Genomic DNA, 16,689 nt, shown 5'->3' on the forward strand with positions numbered 1-16,689 from the left:
AATAATCCTGTTAAGGACAGCAGGGAGTCCAAAGGCTGGTAAGAAAAATAACCCACTTGTTGAAATGTTTGGACCGAGTAAGAGAAAATGAGTCCCATCTGTTTTTTATTCTTAAGGCAGAATGAATAACCAATGCAGGAAAATAAATTTCTGGTGTGTTTTAAAATCATCATTTAAAACTAAGAGGCCATTTTCAGACTGTAAGGAAAAAATGGTTTTCTGGAAAAAAATACTCTACCAGATTCCTGGGTTTTAACAGTAGGGCATGGAGATTCAGTTTGACAAAAACCATTACTGAGCAGTAGGTTTGCTACACTTGGAAAAATGGACTTCTCATTTTCCACGCAGCTTTTAAGCACCTGTTCCTATAGATATCACCAAGGTAGTAGATTGTGTCTCCTAAATGTATTTAATTATATATTTAACAGCACTTCATCTCTGACATTACAAACTGGGAATGAAGAGAATGCCTGGGAATGAAGCAAGCTGCCAGCCCTGGAGCAGAGAGAGCAATGGGGAGAAGTTACTTTAAAATGGGACCAGCCCCTACTCTAATTGGTTGGGGTTTTTTTAAGTTTCTGACCAATTCCATAAAATAGAGTATTATTTCTTATATAAGAATGTCAAGAAAAAATAATGGGAAAATGCCAGGGGAAGAAAACGACTGCCAAGGCACCTATCTAAACAGCTACAGCATTACAGATCCTGTTATAATTTCTAGTAACTGGGGTTAGAAACACCACAGAGTACCCTCCTGCCATTCTTTTACAAATCTGGGCTCTTCCAAAGCCATGCCTGCCAGGTTAGGCCTGTAGCACTGACTTCCAAGGAGACATATGTTAAGACCCAGTGTTGACAGGCAGGAGTCAAAGCCCCAGTCACTTTGAGCAGGCCTTTGGCACCGTGAACACTTCAGATCAACATTGTTGTCTAGAAGATATGTAGGGAGGGAGAACCTATTTGCTTTTAAATGTTAAATTACCACAACTTAAATCTCCATGAGTCTCCAAAACATTCTCCAGAACCAGCTTGGGCAGCCAGCATTCCAACAGTAGCTTTGTGTTACATCTTTGTGGCCTCTTTCTCCCAGCTGTTCATTTGCCCGGGCTGTGCCCGGCCACCCTGGGGACTGGAGCAGCCGGGAGCGCACCGAGGCTCTGGACCCTTGGCCCTGCTGCTTGTGTCACACAACGTGTGGGCATTGTAGAGTGGGATGCCAAGGTGCTGCCTTCCAGGTCCTGACAGGTGCCCTGGAAACAGCCTGCATCTGATCAGTTTGGGCACGCTCTTCAGTCTCACCAGACACAGGCCTGGGCTCCAGGCAGGCTGGTGGACATCGCCCAGACAGTGCCGGTGCGGATTTGGCCCCTCCAAATAATTTACTTCGGCATCTCGTGCACAACAAGCAAAAAAGTAAGACAAATGGAAAACCCCAGCCCTGAAATACTTCTGAAGGCCAGGACATTAGCACACTACTCATTTTGTACAAAACCTTCAAGTGGCTTGCAATACATTCCTACAAACCAGCACAGAGCAAAAACTCCTCACCATGCCTGCTCACCTCCACAGGTGTTTCCTTCCTGCCCATGGGCACATGGGTGTCCTTGGGAAGTAAAACACATTCTGTGCTTCTTTGGGAAAACAAGACAGCAAGCTATTTATGAAAAAGAAAAAAAGCACTTCAAAGTGCTGTGGAAACACTTGGCTACCCATCAGTGGCCATTGTCACTGCCCCTGTGGTGGGCCAGCTGTGCTCTGGCCACTGGAGGCTGTGCAGCTGCTCCAGGTTCCTGGTGTTGTGTGGCTGAAAGACTGGATGCTGCAGCTGGCAGCACCACACGGGCAGCCACAGCTGCCCAGCCTGGCTGGCTCTCCCCATGGCTGGAGTCCTGCAGAAGAGCTCTTCAGAGCAGTGCAATGGTTACATGTCTCTGCACTACTTTTTCTGCCTAGATGAACTATGAATTTCTATTTCTTTTATGTAATATGCATCCTCCAGATGATTTCCAGTGAGGTGGAGCCCACTCTGTCAGTAGCCAGGCTTACACAGCCATCTGAGTCATCCCTGATTAATCCAATACCTTGGGTCTCTAGAGGAAAATTTGGGTCCCCCAGGAATGTCTGGAAATTTTCAGGAGTGTTACATTGGAAAATAAGGTAAATACAATATATTGAAAGGCAAAAATATGTTAATTCAAATGTGCTTGGGATTTTCCTTCCACTTTTTCAAAATTTCCCTTTTTGTTTACGCAAATGGATTACATGTCCAATAGATGCACAATGAAAGGAAGAAGGATTTCCTACACTTAGAGATACTTTTATACAGAGACAGAGTGTACATTTTGAAACAAGGAAAGAAGGAAACTAGCACTCAGCATGCGCTTGCAACTTCAAACAAGTGGGTAGCTGCATGAAACAAAAGCTAAATGTGTATTTGGACATCTGAACAGGAAAGCCAGCATCTTTTATGGGTACCAACACCATTATTTCATAGAAATAACTCTTGAGGCTTGGGGTGTGTTTATTAGGCTGACAGCAGGAAAGAGGATTTCCAGGATGCAGACAACCTCCTTTGGCACTTCAGGAGTCATGGCACAGCCCAGCCTTGGTCTAGGATAGGAGAACAGTAAAGAAAGATGGACATTTTCTGATGGAACCTGAAGAAAGCTAAAAAATACCAACTGCCACCTGGAATTAGCTTGATTTACTGGAGTCTTTAGTAGAGTTTTTAAAAAGTCTTCCCTGATGTAATTGCAAAAGCTTGTCTCTGTGGTGCCCTTTCTGTTTCTGTTGATACACTGGCAATAAATACTTTTCTTCAAGTATGACACAATTAACATGTCCAGAAAAATCCAGAGTGTGATAAATGGATGGTGAGACATCACTGCATTCCTTGGAATGGGAGAAGAAAGACAGTGCCATCCAGAGCTATTTGGAGATGATGCTGAGAAATAACATAACTGAATCAGCTCAGGTCCAAGAGAAGCCCACATAAGCTGCTGGTAAAGAAACCATTAGCAGGAGGAATCCAACCCTAAGGAAAGCTAAATGTTGTTCTCCTCAGCACACTTAGTGTGCAAAGTGCTGCATGGAAGGACGTTACCCTAACCATCTCACAGTCTTCTGAAAGAGCCCAGCTGACAGGGGGCACAGGGTCAGGGAACTGCCTGTCAGCTCACATTTGTGTTGAGGAATACATCTGGTGCAGGCAGCTCGCTGCTGGTAGAGATGCAGATTGAGGTGCAGGTTGAGCTCTGGGTGGGAGCCCAAGACAAGAGGCCATAAACTGCCAGCCCTTTGGATAACAAAGTGCACAAAGACCAGAGGCATCAGCTGGGTGGATGGACACTGAGGGAGAGAGCAGGAGAGGAGGTCTCAGGAGAAGAGCAAGGCTTGTGCCCAAGAAGGCTGTGAGGGTATAAAAGCCATGGGGTTCCTTGGTTGGGGGGTCTCTCTCCAGAGGCACCAGCTCAGACTGTTTCTGTGTTACTGCACTATGGCTTTATGGAATGAGACATCTGAGATGCTGCTGTGGGAAACCTGGGGTTGAACCAGTCAGGTAATCTGGTCTGCGTGTAAACGGGGTGTGCAGGGAGTCCAGCAGAGCACCTATGGGTTCACTGGAGCTGCCCCTGTGAAGGGATGTTGTTCCCAGCAGTGCAAATCTCTTGGGAGTGTGATGGCCAGAGAGCCATGTGAATGATCAGACTGGGGAGTTTCCTTAACACGTGCATGTCCAGAGGGATTGGATCATCCAGAGACTGAAAGAAGACATAGGTAAAAGAGGTAGAGAGGCAAGAAGATAAGTGCTACTAGATCTCTATTCAGGTCTTTTCCCACATAATTTATATCTTAGAGTCTCAAACAGCTAGTAACAGAGTCAGAGCTCTTGGAAATCTTGGAAGCCCATTCCCTCAATACATGCAGACCAATGCAACAAACCATACTGCTCTCACAGCCTGTCTGACACCTCCAAGAAGGAAGGAGAGGGAAGAAAATGGAGGGGGAACAGCTGCAGCACACTGACTGTGCTAGGCTGATGTGCAGGCTCAGCTGTGGAACTATTCTTCAAGTTCAGATCTCACCCTTAGCTAATCTCTTGCCCATCTGTCCACAGCAGAGTCACTGAGGTTATCAGAGTCACTGATTTTCCTTCGTTTCCTCTGCAGCATCCTCTGGATGGGATAGAGTAAATCAGCAGTGTGTTAGCTCCAGGCTGGCTCACAGCATCAAATCATACATCCAACAGAATTAACCACAGCTTGTGATCTTTCCATAGAAAAATATCTAGATCCTGACTTCCATACCAAAATCAAAGTTTTAGAGTGCCTCCCTGAGTCACCCAAGGCTTCCTGAGCATCCAGTGAGAGACAGTCTGAAAGAGTAATTCAGGTTGTAAGAGGAATAAATGGCATTCCAGAGTCCCTTGGATACAGGAACAAGAGAACTTAAAGATTTTAGACTCTTAATTTTGATGCCTCAATAACTGCCTATGATGTGATGAGATGAATTTGGGCCAAAAGTGTTCATGCAACTGCAGCAACAGAACTCTGAGAAGGTTTCTGTTGTATTTTTATTTGGAGAAAGTCTAGTTCATCATTTTCCCATGAGCTTTGATCTCATCTCAGTGGCTCTGCTCAAGTCACTAATCCCCAAAAGCACAAAGCATTCCATTTTCAATTTAGAAAGAGAGTGGGTGTATAAATGAGTACACCAAAATGGGTTTTGGGTAACCAGAACAAGATGGAGAAAATAATTTCAAAATCCTGTTCTCAGCAAGGATTGTGCTCCATTATCCTCTCCCATGTTTCAGAGGAGAACATCAGACTTTATGCTGCTGCTGTAAAGGCTGAGTGTTTAATAAGACACACTGTTCTCTTGTCTGAGGACACCTGGAAAACACAAAGTACATTTTAAGAAATTATTGCTTTTATTAACTGTAATTATACAGGCCAGTAATAAAAACTAGAAAGTACTATAACTCAGTCCCTCCCAGCTATCAAGACTCATAACAACCAACATCAATTAGCTAAGCTATAAAGCAAATAGTTTTAAGACAACCAGGAATATCCAGTGTAGGAGTGTAACTGGCCCAACTCCCAGCTTTCACACCACATTCATATTTTTCTGTCTACCTTATGATTTCATGGCAAGTGTTCTTGCCTGGGGAGGGAGATGACTCTATGTGGAAAACTGAAGTACTGTCTAAATTCCACACTGAAGCATACCTAGGGAGTGGGGTCTTTCATACATATTTGCTGTGAAGAGAGCTAAAGGCTAAGCTGCTGTTGATATTGAAGCTATAGAATCATGTATATGTGGGTTAGAATAAATCTTTAAATGCCATCAACCCCAATCTCGTGCTCAAAGCAGGACTGTTGCCATCCCAAGACTCTTCCTAATGGTAAGTTACATTAGGTCTCGTCTATTTACAAAGGAGAAAGTGGTTGACTTATCTACAATGAGAATGCCCTGTCAGCATCCATGCCCCATAAACACCCAAGACTTTTGGAGCAGGACTACCCCTAGTCAGTCACTTCCCAGCTTGTGTTGATACATGGGGTTACTCTGCAACAGGTGCAAAACTCTGCATTTCTCCTTGTTAAACTCTTTGACATGTTTAGGTTGGCCTGGTCCTTATGTTTAACAAACGTGTTTTAGATTGAAGCTCTCCCACTCAAATTGTCAAATGTTTATTTTAATTAAATACCTTGTATAAATTCACTGATGGTTCATTCTGTGTAATCATTCAGGCTGGTGATGAAAATGTTAAGATGTTAAACAACATCTTCAGTACTCCTCTCATAAATGACCACTAATCAGTTGTGAGCCACCCTTTGAGTCCAGAGGTTCAGCCACTCTTCAGTCCACCAAGAATTTTGTTTGTCTAGCCCATATTTCTTCAGCTTTCCAATGAGAATGCTGTGGGTGATGTCACCAAAATTATTAATAAAATCATGGTGCATTGCCTACATGGCTCTCTCCCTCTCCACAAAGTCACACTATTGTAGAAGCCAATCCGTGTTGACTGAGTACCTCCTTGCCCATCTCATGTCTGTAAATGGATTGCAAGACATATCCCATAATATTTTCAGGAACAAAAGTGAAGTTAGCTGGCCTTCACACAGTGAGATTTCCTAGGTAATTGCTTCCTTTTTCCACTTCTAAATTATATACTACAAGCTTTTTTGCAGTTGTCACAGACCTCTCCCAATCACCAGATTTGTTAGGGAGAACGGGCCATTAACACACTGTGATATCACATAAACCAGTTATTTCAGCACTCAGGAAAATTCCATCCGGCCCCTCAGGGCTGAATACATCCAGGTTCTCCAGGCAGTGCTGACTGTGCTGTTCCCCCACTCCCGCCTGTCCTTCCAGTCTCCAAGATGTGCTGATGTGCACAGTGGTCTGGAAGAAAGTTTTGCTTGTGAAAACCAAAACAAAAGGTTGTTTGAGTTTCTCTGCCTTTTCCATATTGCCCAAACCTAACTTATCTCCTCCAACAGACCTGCATCCACTTTTGCAGCTGGCATGCTTGTAGGATTCTTGGTATCCTTAAGATCCCTCACTAATATCAGCTCCAGGAATTTGGCCTTCCTGATTTTGTGTGTACATATTCAAGCAATAGTTTCATACAACTCCTTTGCTGCCTTCCCTTCTATCAACACCTGGTATATTCCTTTTTGTGTGTAGTTCATCAGCTTTCATCCTGAATACTGACATGGAACCACTTCCAAAGCATACCCTCTTTTAATAACATAAACCGTTTGTTATCTAAACAAGGCCCTAGGACCTCCATGGGTAGGATGAATACAGCTCTGTAGTTGTCTGCTTCTGTCTCCTGATGCTGTCTCAAGAAAGTATGGCCTAAGATGTAACATTGACACCTTACTACACTGCAGATTTTGGTGCCTTGCACATTCTGTAGTCACTTACGCTTGTACAAATCTGACTGAATAAATAAAAAACTAGCAAACCCAAGGAGTCATTGCAATGTTTATTCATTTTTGTTTCCCTCTGCTTTCAAGCACTGAGTAAGGAAGAATCAGGCCTCCCATATTAAATCACATTCCCATATTAAATCACATTCCTAAAGGATACTTATAAGAATGTATGCATTTACTTGTAGAGCATATGAGAAAAAGTTCTCTAGTGTAATAAGGAGCAAGAACACACCCTCTCCTGGCCATAATCATCTAGGCCTTGTGTGCAAAGACTTGGTGTGATCATAGAATAGATACAACCTCAGGAAACTCACAGAGTTTTACCAGTTTTCCCACATCCGTCTTCTGTCTAGGTAGTTCAGTATTTCGTTTTTACATAATCTGTAAAGACACAAAATACTTGATGTTTTCCTTTTTCTTCTTTTGTTTTTTTTTGTGTGTGTGAGTGATTCTCAAAGAAAGGTCTGGCAGGACTTACCCTCTGCCCTATTATCCTACTCCTTCCCAAAAGCATATGCTTTAGACAGAAAAATGACAGAGTATAATAGAAGTAAGGGTGTAAGGGCTTTGGCTCTGCTCCTTTCTACTCAAATGGCTATGTTTTCATTGAGAATAAAATATTTTTTTCCTGCTTGTATCCTGCATCTCAGATTGTGAAAATCAGAATCCCATTACCCTCACAAGTAGGGTCTCTGCAGCCTTAACAGCCTTTTGGATCTTCTTCCCGTCTCTTAAATCACTCCCAGCACCTTCAACAGTGCTGTGTTTGTTGGCCTCTTTCCTTATCTTATACACACACAGAGTTTCTTTAACTCCTTTCAAATGAGCTTTTGAAGTTTTCTTTAGCACTTTGGATATCAAGTTATCCATTAATACTCTTTGCTGAGACTAAGCACTCAATGGTTATACTTAGCGTTGTTTCTCCAGCCTCCCTCCCTAACCAGGATGTTTATTTTCCATAAGACTCTTACAAATTTAATCTCCTCACTGGAATTTGCATTTGTCTAGCGAACACAAATTCCCTCCCACTGGCACCCGCTAGCCTCTAACAAGGTAAGCCATTCTTACAAGATGTCAAGCTCCCCAGCAATAAACAAAATTTCTTCTACCCAAGATTCCTTTGCTTTTTGCATAATGCTGGTTCTGGAGACATGCCAATAGGGGTGCTTTTTGAAGGGCCTTGCGGGTACTCTGTTTAAGAAGCAGTCAGCACCAGCTATATTAGCCTGCTTCAGCCAGCTGGCCGTGAGTCTTGCCAAGTGAAATGGCTGTTTACCAAGATTTACCCTTCTTAGCAGAATTTTTGTAAGGACTTACCAATAATGGAGATTAGTCCTGATTTGAGCTCTCAGGAGACCAGATGGCAGTACAGGCACATCCATGCAATCCCCAGTGCACAGGAAGAACCAGCTCCTTCTGCACCCAAAGCTTGTCTCTGTTGGACGGTGCAACCTGCTCCACCAGTGGGAACCACTGGTTTCTGGGGCTGTGCTCAAGAAAGCAGCAGTAGCCTCCATCCCCTGGCAGGTGTGTTATGCCTAGTTCAGAGACAATTACTCCTCCTCCAAGGGCTCAGCTCTGCAGCTTGCACAGGAGGTTCTGGTTCAATTCCCCAAGTGGATGCCAAGCACTGGAAAGGGAGTCTGTGGCTCTTATACTTTGTACACACTGTGCTGGCGAGAGCACTTGGGCTAGCATGGCTGCATCTACACTACGGCTGCTGCTGGCACTGATCTTCTCTATTAAAACACATGCCTCTACCCCAGCCAACACTCCTACTGCAGCCAACATTTCTAGGGTAAGCCTAGCTGGAGCTCCCAGCCAGCTGTAATCGTACGCAACCGGCAGAGTCTGTCTGCTCTTTGGTAAAATCCTTGTCATGGAGCACGATGTTCTAGCAATAGCTCAGCAGTAATGTTCAATCAGGCATGGGAATGCTTCTGAGTTTTCCCATCTTTCAGCCTATAGAAATGATCTCATAATAACGGTAGATTTACACTCATTACGTCACTATGGGGATTCCTGCCTCACTGGAAACCTTTCCTGGACCTCAGAGAGAATGGAAAGTTTGAAGGAGAGTTGTTTTCAAAGCAAAACCGTTCCAAAACACCCACCTCCAGCCAAACAAAAGAGCTTTGTCACCTTCTGTCACAGTCTAACCAGCTTCCAGCTGCATCTGAGCATGCTTACGAGAAAGACCCAAGATGACAGACAGCTACTGTCATATACAGCTAAGGAAAACAAAATCAAGAGAAAAGCTCTGCTTCTCCCACTGATTCCCCCATGATAAATTCTTCCAGAAAATTAATTAAGGTTCTTTGTGTTTTGAATTCTATATTTGGCTGAAATTCTTTGCACTTGACATATTGTCTAAGTGCCACAGGAAAGAAAAGCATTCTAAATTGTTGCATGTTACATTGCAGAAACCGTTTCTTCCCAAGGCTGTAAAATTACGCTCACTCAAGTTTAATCAGGCTATCTCCTATGGCTTGCACTAACAGAAAACCTTTCTGAGACTAAGCAAATGTTCTAAAGAGATTAAATATGTGCTGTAGTGATGGTTATAGACAGTGAGTGTGAACAAGGCCAGCTACCTGCAGCTCAAGGACACCCCTCAGAGGGGTACTCACTTCAGAGAACAAGGACAAACAGATCAATCAAACAACAGCAACCCCCAGCACAGTCAGGCAGGGGTCAGAAAGACTGGGAACTACATGTCTTAGAAGATCTCCAGCTGCTCCACTCATGCTGGCCTCAAGGCAGGTCCCCTCCAAATGAAGAAAGTAATTTTTTGTGGCCAGGTTTTCCAGTGCCAGAGAGCTCAGCCGAAGGTGTGATTTATGGCTGCTTTATGCCATTGCCAAAGGGCCACCACCAAGCTCACAGGCGCAATTACAAACTTGTTGTACAAGTCCATAGGAAGGAAGATTTTGTGGTGAAGAGGAAGCACAGGTGCTGAATGGCAGTGGTGTCCAAGGGAAAATGGAAGGGAACCCATCCATTCATCACTCAGGATACAAGGCAATAAATTCGCTAAGGGAGTTTTGCTTTACATCCCCAGGACTTTCTCAGCTTTTTCTTTTTATATAGTCTCTTAATTCCTGCCAAGTGATAGTGTGCATAGTAGCATTCACCTAATTCTGGCTAGGATTTAGCTTTCTTCCACAAAAACTGGGCTTGGGGACCACTGTACATGGAGCAGAGATGCCAGTAGTGTCTTCTGAACAGGCAAACAGACCTAAAATCACACCAAGCTGCTGCAGTAGTGACCAGGTTTTCAGTTGGCTGCCTTCCAGACAGGGATTTACAGACCTTGACTATGCCAGCAGGAAATGCTTAAAGGAAGGGCGTAATATAACCTAACCCCGTCACACTCATCCTGGGCTTGGATGTTTTCCTGCAAACTCCTGGAGCTGGATTTCCAGCTCAAGCCCCTCCTGGCCTGCTGTCAGGCCAGGAGTGTGTACCCCTCTCTCAGACCCACTGCTTGCTGTGCACCAGGGATGTTACCTCCTCTTTCCAAACCACTGCCAGGTAACTCATGCATTCAGCTCTGACCTTCCCTTGCTTTTCTTCTGGACCTACTGCTCACTCTTGGTACTTTGTTCTCCCTTCCTTGGCAGCACTCTGGTGATGCACCTTTGGGAGAAGTTCTGTGCTTGGGGCAGTACCTCAGAGGGCTCATGACCCACATCAGGGCACAGACACTCCTGCAGCTGGTGAACAGATGAAAAAAAAGTAAGAAAGAACTAGTAGTTGAAAGAAACCCTTACGCACAGATCCACCATCCAGCTGTGCCTGTCATCTCACCACAGGACCTGGAAGGGGCTGGGTGTGAGGGCTGGTGGAAAAAACGGAATCTGAGACTTGGGAGGTGTGTGGCTTAAACTGGGTTAGGAGAATGGGGAGGAAAGGTGTTTCCCTGTTTAATCATCTTCATTTCCTTAAAATCCAAACTGGTAATAAAATATTTATGTTAATGTGCTGAAAATTAAACTAATTTCCAAACTCAAGGCTATTTTGCCAGTGTCACATTGAAGACTGCCCTTGGACTTGAGATAAATTAGAAAAACAGTTACAAGCCCCTCATGACTCAATTTCTCCAAACAGCCTTTTACCTACTTCTCTTCCCCTTTCAGTTTTTGAGTCCATAATATTCCTCTTGAAATGCATAGTTCACTTTTTTTGATACTTCATGCTGTCTCAGTCTTAAAAGCTTGAGGCACACAGTTTGGAGTCAGCTCAGCCTACATACACATATGTATGTGTTCAGTGACTGCAGTAGCAGATCTCTTCCTTTTTTTTTTTTAAGGAAAAAGCTGTTGGACAGACCAAACCCCATCACTTCCAATGGACACGTTTGCAAGGTAAAGCTTGTTCCCTTCTACATGTTCCCTCCTCCCACACCCTCACCTGTTGCAGAGCGCTGGAGGTATAGCCCGCCTCACCAGCTGGGGAAGTTTTCCAGTGCCTGCAAAGAACAGGATCACCACAGGCAGAAATGCTTCATTTTATGCAGAAAATGGGAAAATGGTTGTGCAAACCAGTTATACATATGGAAACTATCATACCCAAACCTTGGCTAGTTTCACTGGAATTCCGAAAGTCTTGTCACCTCTCCAAGGACTATTTTCCTGTACTATTTCAGTCTTTACTTGTTCCCACCCATTTTTACACTAAAGCTATTTAAAACAATCTATCACTTTCTTCTTTTTTCCTTCAGATGATGGGAGATTTTCCCTGCCTATAGGAATAGCTGGTCTTTGTTAACTACACATCTAAATAAAATGAATCTGGGGCAAAAACCTGGTCTGGAAAGCTTAAGCTCAGAGGCCCGAATTTTCAGTAGGTAATTATCATCAGAAAATAGAGCTGTGAAATGGGAACGAACATACATCCCAATTAAGAATGAGAGGAAGAAACACTGTTCCAGGCTGAGCACAGATACTCATCCCAGTGGAGAGCTGGGCCACTTCATTGTGAGTCCAAGCCTGGGGAAGGACTGTGCCAGCAACAGCTCTGTCAGTCCTTAGCTGGTGGATCTTAAATACTTTCATTGCCTTTCATTTCTATAGTTGAGCCACTCCTCCCTTTTCAGCATACTTAGCATATCTGAAGCAGAAAGTATTTTTTTTCCTCTTTACAGACCAAACACTCTATGATGGGGATACCGAGATTCGAGCCCTCAAAGGTCTTTTGGTTCCTAATTTCAAGGAGATTCAACAACACAAATGCATGTTTTGGATTAACAAACCTTCAGAGGCTGTGTACCCACTGCATGGCCTCAAATCACAGTGGGTTTCCTGAGCTCTGGACTTTCAACACCTAGAAATGTTTTGTTCTGTTACAACTATTTCTGAGTTCAGAATTCTTTCTTACTCAATAAGGGAGCAGGACCAGTACACACATAACATGGACAGACAGGCACAAGGAGCTTCTCCACTGCAGGTTTCCATCTTTGACATTTTGATTACGACCCTGCATCAACTGCTTATGCAACATCTCTTTGCCTGGGAAACAGGGGCAAGCACATGAACAAACACCTCACATTTACCCTGCTGGTGGGGTGCTGCTTTGCCTGACCATAACCTCACATCACAAATAAAATTTGGCATCTGCTGCTGAACCCTTCTTTTTTCTTATGAGTCCCAAGGGCAGAGGAAAGAGTACTTCACGAAGAGCCATTTTATGGAAGCATGCACAGTTAGACCAAATGGCAGCAGATTTTCAGAGAATTACGTCAGGTGTTTTGGAGCTGAACCCTTTCTAGATGTTGAAACTCCACAGATTTATCCCAAGAGTTGGTTCCTGAGGATCATACCTTCAACCTCCAAAGTGCAAAAATGTCTCTTTTGTTTGAGGATTTAGCTACTGCTTAGATTCATTAGCAAAGGTAATTTTGGCCTAATTAGTCTTCTAATTTCTATGTTATCCCTTGTAGGAATATGCCCTCAGAAATTAGTAAAATTACTTATAATATATGCTAATCACCATAATCTGATTTGTCTTTAATTATGCATGTAATGGGGAAACTAATTGGAAGATAAAGGGTATTTGGAAGGGCCAAAACATGTAAATCAGGAAGAGAATAGAATATTATCATTAAGCAACCAAAAAAATATGCTTTTGAGTTTGTGGGAGACTATTTCTTTCCTATAGCAGAAATATCAGATTACTTCACTTCTTTTAGAACTCCTTATTGTAGCAAAACTGATTCATAAATCTAATGACAACTGATGTTTTGGCCTTACAAAATCTGCCTGACCTCAAATGGAACACCTAATATAAGAACAAAAACATGGAAAACTTATTTTCAGAATAGAGGGAAAAGTATAAATAAGTTTACCATTTATATTAGTGGTTTCTAAATGAAATTTTCTTAGTTTGAGAATTTCCTGCTTGCAGAAACCATCATTGAAGTTTCCCCTGTGTTTAAAAACCAGATGGAGCTGGTGGGTCTTTTACCAACTTCACAGTGTATTTTTATCCCTTCCCATGGATTTAATGGACAATAACAGTAAAAACAGCAATTTCCTTGGCATTTATTATTTTTGTTCCTGAAAAGTGCATTTGGTATGAGATACTGTCAAATTCTGTCCATGTTTTAAATGTTGCAGTGTAATGTGACTTTACAAAGCACAGCAAAAAAGGGAGAAATTATAGCTGTTCTATAAAGTTATCAGAAGGGTGTAATTTAAAAATAGTTTATTACACTAAAGGATATAAATCAGCAAAAATGAAGATACTAGAGCTATCCATGTCCTTTTGCATAAATATTTGAAAGGATAAGCATTTTGTCACCTTATTGCTTTCTGACAATAGGAGAATTTAGGTGAAGATTTATAATTTGTCTTGATGAAAAGCTTTTTTTTTTTAATAGTGGGTGTTATTGCGGCATATTATTTGGCTCTTTTTTCCTGTTTTTAGATTAAAGTTGACAAATTGCACTTTGACTGTTCCACTTCAATAAATATGTCAGTGACCATTGTCTTTTGTAGAAGAACCTACTCAGAGGCTGAGATGTGAATGGGGGAAGCTGATGCACATGCTCTTACCCTCTCAGCCCTTTGGCAGGGCTTGTCTCACAGTCCCACCTGTGCATCTTTTCTTTCTGCCTGCCCCAGAATTGCAGCTATAATGGATTTTCCATTAAAAAAGACCAGCTGCAAACATTTGCAGTGGTTTTCAAGCATTCAATCCTTATCTGTGCTGATCCCATGGGTAAGATATGCACCTTTGATCAAGTATGTGGGAAGCATCCACATCAGATTTTCAGGTATTTTAGGAAGCTTGAGTTATCATCTAATTGAATGTTCAAGCGCAGTTAAATCCAGCGCGTCCTTTTGGGCAAAAGCTTCCAGAAACCAGAGAGACACCTTGGCTCTTCAGCTCTATCCCACAAACCAGCTTCTGTAACTTAATGCAGAGGGAAAACTGCTGTCCCCAGGAAAAACACACTCTCCTCTCTTGGTACAGCCTGCTGCTCTACCCGGTCACATTCTCATCCACAAAAAATCTAGACCAACATATTCCAGCAAAGTGTCAGTGCTTTGCTGGGGTACAAGCCACTTTCTTTCATACAAAGTTCTCAAGAAGGCTTCATTAAATTACAAGCTGCATCTTATTTTTCGGGGAAAATATACATCAGCACCTACCATTTCCCTACATCTTAAGTCAGAGGGCATTTAAATTGTAAGAGACTCATATAATATTTCTCTTTGGTACCTTCAGACCAACAAAGAGCCAGAAAGAGCGGTGGGCACACCAAAGTAGTGGAGAGAGCACCTTAAAGCAGGACACAGAAAATAAACCTTACCTACACGCTTAGCAAGTACAGTATATCTTATATATACAAAGAATCTCATCTGCACTTAGTATTTAAACACAAAACTATAATAGCTGGTATTTTTATTTTGAAATAAAGTCTTGTGCCAAAGATCTTTCTAGATCTTTAGAGTCAGTTGTGTTTCTTTCTGTGACTTTATGTCAGCAAAGAATTTGAACTAATGACTATTGCGCATGTCTCCCAGCTTAGGCAATATCAGGACCTCTCCTAATTTAGGTAACTTAAAAATATCAACAGCTATATTTTTAAATGACTTGTGCATCCCAACTTTTCAGCCACTGGCAGCTGGGATCACAGCACAGCTAGGATTGTCTGCTAATCTTTTTAAGAGAACTAACCACACAGCAGGACATGCCTTAAAGCTTGCTTTTAATTTTTTAATAAGATTTATTAAATAGGGAATTGGGGAATCAGAACACATTCATACATTTTTTACTTCCTCTATCAATAGGACAAAACCAGGCCAGCTACACAGAAGAAATAAAACATGAGTCAGTTGAAATATTAATTTAAAATAATATTCTGCACAGACATAGATCTTTAATGATGACAAAATATTCAAATGTTCTATTTGTCTGAGAACTTGCAATATTCACTGAATGATTTGAACAATTAACTTTCCCATGAGCTATTACAAATTGTTTCAGTCATCCATTGGTCTTATTTGGCTGGTAACTTAAGCCATCTGCTATTGATTACTGCTATTGGAAGCTTAAAGCAACGAATCTAAGCAGATCAAACCTGTACCTTGTATAATGCCCACAACAATGAAACAGCATTACTAGAATTGGGAAGCCATCAGCACAGCCTCACAAATAGCTGGCAATTTGCTGAACAGTTGCAGCCATCAAACACCATCAGCAGCACTAGCCAAGCATGAAGAGGTTTGGGGCTGTTCTCAACAAGCATGTCCCACTATTTCACATACCCTCACACAGATAATGCCACAAACCATCCATGAAGGGCTCACCATGCCATCAAATGCCATCACTGCTCCTGATCTTGTTCCTTCCAAGGAAGTATTGACTGCACCTTTATGTGGGAAGAGGTCAGTGCAGATGCAATCTGTCTACAAATGAAGCCATAGGCTAAAAGGTAACTTTGGTGCTTTTTAAAGAGGAGTCAAATGGGAAAGATAATCACCATCTCTGTGGGCTTCATTTGACCTTCATCTAATGTTTTTCCATGGGTGTATAACTGAGCGAGCCCAAATGTGGCCACACACCATAAATTATGAAAACATGCCTAGAAAAGATGCAGTGCAGAGGAGAATGATATGAACAAATTTGGATGACATTTAACGTACAAGTTAATGGTCACATTGTTCTTGGGTTTTACTGAAAATTACCAGGCAGCCTCTGGAAAATATGTGCTGTTGGGAATCTGTTTAGAGTTTTTATCAAAGCTTCTTTGCAATTAGTGGCAAATTATTGTTCATTCTTCTGGAATTCCTTGAAAAAAGATCACCCTGATTTTAGCCTTTTCCTTTTCATGGACTTACAATCTGTAGCTCCATAGGAAATGTGTTTTCATAATTGATGCATTAACAAGTGTTTGTGCAGCAAGCAGCAGTGATAAAGTGTTAGCACAGTTCAATAGCATTTTCACTGTCAAGGGATTTGCCAGCCTTACTTTTTTCAGCTCCCAGTGAGGTGAATGTGTGATCAGTTTATCTCAGTAACCACAGTGACAGGAGTGGTCAATCTCTCCATCCCAAGGCTGGTGGGTCACACCCCATCCAGCAGCTCGCTCTGGCGTAGCGGAAGCAGACTCAGCTGCATTTAGGTGCTGTTCAAATATGCTGCTCTTTTCTCGTTCAAGTACTTCACAGCCCTGTGAGTTAATTATTAACATTTCTGGTCAGAGTGAAGGCATATATATGGGAGTTGCTTGCCT

This window comes from Poecile atricapillus, chromosome W (genome assembly GCF_030490865.1).
Source record: "Poecile atricapillus isolate bPoeAtr1 chromosome W, bPoeAtr1.hap1, whole genome shotgun sequence".
Lineage (NCBI taxonomy): Eukaryota > Metazoa > Chordata > Aves > Passeriformes > Paridae > Poecile > Poecile atricapillus.